Here is a 6,000-nt window from a genome sequence, read left to right as displayed (position 1 = left end):
ATTTCTAAAGCTCTTTTACAGAGACCAAACTGAATCCTTGGCCTTTTTCTTGTCTCTTTATGTTATGAAGTATGCATATTAAAAAGCAGCTAAAACAAAGCAAGTGAGACTTTCCTGATTTAAGAAAACTGCTGATTGCCAAACATCATCTAGGCTGGCTCCGTGACACCCCTCAGGAGGAAAGAAAGCTGCAGATAACTGTCCAGAGCACTATTTCTGTGAGCATCCCTGAACCCCAAAGCGGTTTTTAGAAGCTTCAGAATCCAAGTAGCTAAAAGGCAATTTACTTGTAACTCTGCCCCTGTATCTTTGTTGGCCTGATTAGCAAAAAACAAACACGGCCAAAAATTTTTCCCACTGTTTAAGTCATTCACACACCACTCATGTGAAGACACTTCTGGTATGGGAAATGACCACACTTTCAATGTCAAGATATCCTCAGTCTTGTAAAAAGCATCCTGGAATTTATTAATGGCCACAGCTAATAAGTGCCTCCTGATGATATTTCATGTGACAGAGACATTCTGGTAACAACAGTGCTTGCTTAATTAGGGCATTCACCAATGATTTTAAGGGAAGAATGTACTAGCTCATGCAGCAAGCTGAGGTTTCCACCTAAACAGACATGAGTATTAATGCTATTTAGGTAGAAAAAGCACAGCCTAATACAACATGACCACAAGCAGCTTTTACCAGTGCCCTCAGAAGCCTCGTGTGGTCCAGGACATCAGTAATCAGAAGACCAGTGACAGAAGAGCTGGCATCCCTCACTGCCTCTTCTGCTCAACGGCCTGCTGACATGTCCAGTGACTTTACACTGTGTCCTCATTAAGAGATGCTGGTAAATTTGAACAATGCTATAGAAGGCAAGAATTTCAATTTTTAAACAAATATGGAAAATTAAGCTAATATGGAAAAAACAAGCTACATCTAAAAGAGGTAACAGGTATGTCCCTTACAAGGACATAACATGAAAATGCACAAAAAATAATGTTTCAGCTGATGAGATGCAGCTAATAGATCTCCCTATTCATTGCTAACCTTTAGAAGCTATCAGTTTACCGTGGGATATAGAAATGGGAGAGAGGAAAAATAATAAAAGAAAAAAGCAAAACAAAACAAAACAAAACAAAATAGAAAAGAGGATCCCAAAGTAAAACAAAATATGAGATTTGACAACTAAGGGTGTGATCCAAATTAATTGCCATGAATTGGAATATTCTCATCAACTTGAACACACTCTGTGCTTAACCGAGAACAAAGATTATATGAAAAGAGGAATGTGTATGAAATACATCATGTAGTTTTAAATAACTCTTCTCCCCAGGGTGATGTATTTACTTATGAAGAAGAAAGCAAACAAAATATACAGAGTAGGCTAGTATTCAGGGAAAAGATGAACCATAGAAGGTGACTTGTATAAGCAAAAGCAAAGCATAAAAATTTGTGCTTAACCTGAAGGCATGAATATTCCCCAAAATGACTTCAGTGATGAAAAGTAAATATATTCATACAGTTTCATTAGACCATGGTTGCAATGCTCAATGGCTTTCAGGATAAAGCCAAGAACAAGTTAATGATACCAAAGGGAATTGTTAAAAGATATAAAATAAATGCAAGCATAGTCTAGAAGTAGGGCTACTTCGATAGGACAGAGGCAGGCAAAACTCATGGTTCCCAGATACATGTATTTATTATTCATTCTTACTGAAAGCAGAACGTTTGACAGAAAACAAGAATCAAAAATTGCTATTGACAGCACACAAGCAAGAAAAACAGATATTTCCAGACAATTAGTCCAGGTTAAAGGCATCCCTCAAAAATTATTTCTGAAAAGTCATATAGCGTAGCAAGTATAGCTTCAAACATCAATAAAGGGAAGAAGAGTGGTTTATTAAACAAGGAGTCTAATTTCAAGCATATTCTGTAATGGGAAAGAACAGAACAATTGCTGAGGGGAAAATTAAAATAAACAGGAAAAAAAAAGAACAACCAACTCCAAAACACTCTTCTAAACCTTCAAAGGATAATGGAACGATAAGCAATAAGCAGCATGGGTTCATAAAGAACATGTCGTGCCAAGGAAACGTGATTGCTTTTTTGATAGAACTGCAGAAATCCTGGATGAAAGATACACAGCATGATTTTAATAAAGGATTTAATACAAGTGTCTCAGTAAATCTCCCAAAATGAATTCAAATTGCTTTGGACTTAAGCACTGTCATGTAAATTGAAAACAGGTTAAAGGATCACAAACACTGGCTGATGAGTAATGGCAGCAGATAGCACTAAGTCGTGGGGAAGTATGCAGTGGGTCTACTGCAAGGTATAAAGTTGTTTCTTGTTTTAATAACTTCATTAATAAGCTGGAAGAAAAGGTAAACAGCAAGTAAATGAGCTCTGCAGATGAAACTACAGTTGGAGTAATGTTAAAGTGGCAGAAAACAACAAAGGTCTAACTTTAAAACAAACAAACAAAAAGACAGCAGCAGGCTACTGCATTGAAGAGACAGCCCACAGCAGAAAAACATCTTGTATAGGGAAAGTAATGGTCCACACTTACCCTTAGGAATGAGGGGCAGAATACATATGAGGATTTGGCATGAACTTCATTGGACAGAAAAGCTAATGTATGTTTGGGCTGTATATTTTGTAGTATAATGTGGCACAGGAAGAGAGAAAATCCTCTGTGCATGAAGGCAATATGAAGTGTTTACAATTAAATACATTTTAGCATTCCAAACTAGAGGAAAATTTGAAGTGCATGCAAGAGAGAGAGACAGACCACAGCACTGGGAGATAACAACAGGGACTAGGAACAAATAATCTCAAGTTGTCTGGTCCATACTTTGAAGGGACAAGGCAACCTCTACACCGTAGGCATTCCTTCTCCATTTTATTCCTTAAGTTGTTCTTCTTTTCCTCATATTCTCCCAAGAAAATCCCTTCTCCCTCACTCGTGACTTTTTTTTCTTTTTTCTGTCAGGCTTCTCGACTTCTCTCCCTCTTTGTCCTTCACAGAGTCTTTCTCAGCTCCCCTGTCCCTCATTTTCTTCATTTCTCTTTATAGCTGCACCGGCTGCTTAAAACCAAAAACTGAGATGTCATTCAGCTGCCTCTGCCACTCTGAGACATACATCATTGCCCAGTCTGGGCTGGACTGCAGGTGGGGTTGGAGGAAGTGCGGCTATGCTGAGCAATCTGGGCCATCCCAAGGACAACAGTGCTTCCAAAACCTTTCAAATCTATGAACTACTACCAACTCTTTGGAATTTCTCACGACAGTTTCAAATGGAAATAGTGGCAGCTTTCATTCTTTCATCAGGTTCTCCACACCAGCAAAGACACCTTTGCTATGGCCTCAAAGATCTTCCTTAGTTCATGGACCACAACTTAGAATTCACCAGAGTACAGGTCTTAATTTCCCTTGAACTTCAGTTTTTCATTAAATAACAAAGTAGGGCAAGTAGCGACTAACAGGAGCAATGTTCCTGGTGATTATCTGTATCACAAGGGAGATGGCCTTGAAACTCTGAGACTAGTTTGTGCATTTTAGGGTTTATAGCTCCAATCCAAATTAGTTGAAACAGTCAAACTTGGAGATCAAGAAATTGAGAAGGACAATGGCCATTTTTCTGCATGGGCAAAGTAAAAGGACCCTGGTGAATATAGGAACAAATATTTTGTATAAACCAGATATCAAAAGCAAAACAAAACCAAACAAAAAACAACCAACCAACAAAAAAAAAAAAAAAATCTAAGAATTATCTGAAATACAACGATCAAAAGAATTTCAGCATGGTGGACACTTTTGAAAAATCAATGTTAGATTGAAAGCTGACACCATCTACCATCTTAAAAATCTGTAAAAGTTTAACCTGTGTCCATAAGACTCTTATTGCCCTTCTACATTACTTACTGATTACAGAGTGAAAATCTTGGATAAACTTTTAAAAATGAAAGCTTTTATTACTGTTTTTCCTGATCTGAATTTCATAGACAGGCAAAGAAAAATAAAAGTCTTTGTTCATCACCTCTAGTATTGTAGATTACTGAGTGAGACCTTCTATCTGAGTGTTTTCTGCACAGAAACTTGTGCAGATGATCACAAGTAAAAGGGAAGATGCTAACATGAGACTGAAAAAGAATGATTTTATCTGGATGGACATGGCCCACGTGGCTTCATCCTCATTGTCTTAATCTATGGTCTATCAAGGGTAATCATTAATAACGCTCTTTCTGACAGCTCCACATTATATAAACATAACTTATTCCCCAATAAATTCACCTTAAAAATGTACTGCTGACTTCTCTCTCCAACAATTGATGCTGTTACATAGTCTATATATTGTTCTGCCTTTTGGATAAAATAGAATAGAAAAGCAGCAATACAATTATCAACCACATATTAGTGTTTAATGTAATGTAGATCACTTGTCTTTTTATTACTAATGGTAATAGAATGGTTGCTGGTACTTATCTTTGAAAACAAAGATAACTTAAACAACAAATCTATTCGGACTATGCGATAAGAGAATTGATGCTTACCCTTTAAAACAGAACTCAAACTCCAGCGAAAGAGAAAGGTTAAAAGGAAAAGGATCATAATTTAAAATGTGAAACTAGATGGGAATAGTGATCTATACTCAGGAATCATCATCTGCTTTCCTAATGGGTGTCAATAAATGCAGAATCAGAATAGTAATTACAAGAATTTCCCAATGTTATCACTAAACTTTTAATTCCTTTTTGAATTTCAATTTCAAACTTTTCAACATTTATTTTTTATTACAGAGCCTGTGTCCTTCCATTGATTAGGGGTTTTTGGTCCATCTGAAATAAAAAACCCAATGATACCACCTCACAGAAAGTGCATTCTCTCTGAACTCAGACTTTTATGACAAGGTAATACACACCAAAACCCAGAGAGATGTAAGTAGACAGAGTAAAGCAATAAGTCTTTTTTCTATAGGAAAACAGTTGTCTTATTACATTTGCCTAAACAAGGAAGGAGAGTGGAGTGTAAGGGTAGCTGAGCGCACCATAGTTCAAAAAATAACATAAGTTAATTTGGGAAATATACTCTTTCTCTTCTCCATTGAAAAACTGCTGAATATGAACCCTAAGCAGAGGTAAAAAGACAGCAGTAATCCCTTCTTTCTGCAACACGGCAACATGTTCAGGCTAAGGGTATCACTTATTCAGATAATGAATATTGGAGATGTCAGAAAAAACATTGCAGGCATTGAAAGCCTATTGATTTCTTTATCATAGTCGAAATGCCATAGAACTCCAACAAAGAAGAACAAATGTATCTGGAAACCTTTCAAATTCCATTTTTATTTTCATGTAGAAACATGTTTATTGATTTTACTTTTCTAAATTTTGGCTGCAAAAAACATCTCTAAATTTTAGTTCCCTCATCTAACAGAGAAAACTGTGCCTTTTTTTTTTTTATGTATTATAAGTATAAATGTTTGTGGTTTGTGAGACTATTTCTAAGCTGATGCATGAATTGGTAGGAAGACTGTCAAAACATGTATGACTTCTTTAGAAGAGAAGCACACTATGAGTTGTGAAACCCTGACTGAACTGGAGGCAGTATCAGAATATGAGAGAGTAGAACCTTTATCCTAAGGGAAGATCTTATCATAAGAAGTACCAAAATTATTTGAAAGACACAGGACATATGCACCACCACCCCCCTCCTCACTGAAAAAAAAAAAAAAACAACCACCACCCTTTTCCCCCAAAAACCCACTAATAAATTTCATGGACTGCAGCAAAATTTCAATTAAATATTTGAGAACAAAGAAAGTGTGAAAATGCAACCTTCAGACATTGACTTTCAGCACAGAACAGGGCAGCAACAGTAAATGGGAACTATCGTAACAGCAAATTAACTGCTTTTAAAGCCAGCAAAAGACGTTCTTAGACTGGCAGAATTAGGTAACTATGGTGAGGTGCAGATACACCTGCAAAAAACTACATCTCACTTGC

This window comes from Columba livia, chromosome 1 (genome assembly GCF_036013475.1).
Source record: "Columba livia isolate bColLiv1 breed racing homer chromosome 1, bColLiv1.pat.W.v2, whole genome shotgun sequence".
NCBI lineage: Eukaryota > Metazoa > Chordata > Aves > Columbiformes > Columbidae > Columba > Columba livia.
Note: the sequence above shows the minus strand (reverse complement) of the source record.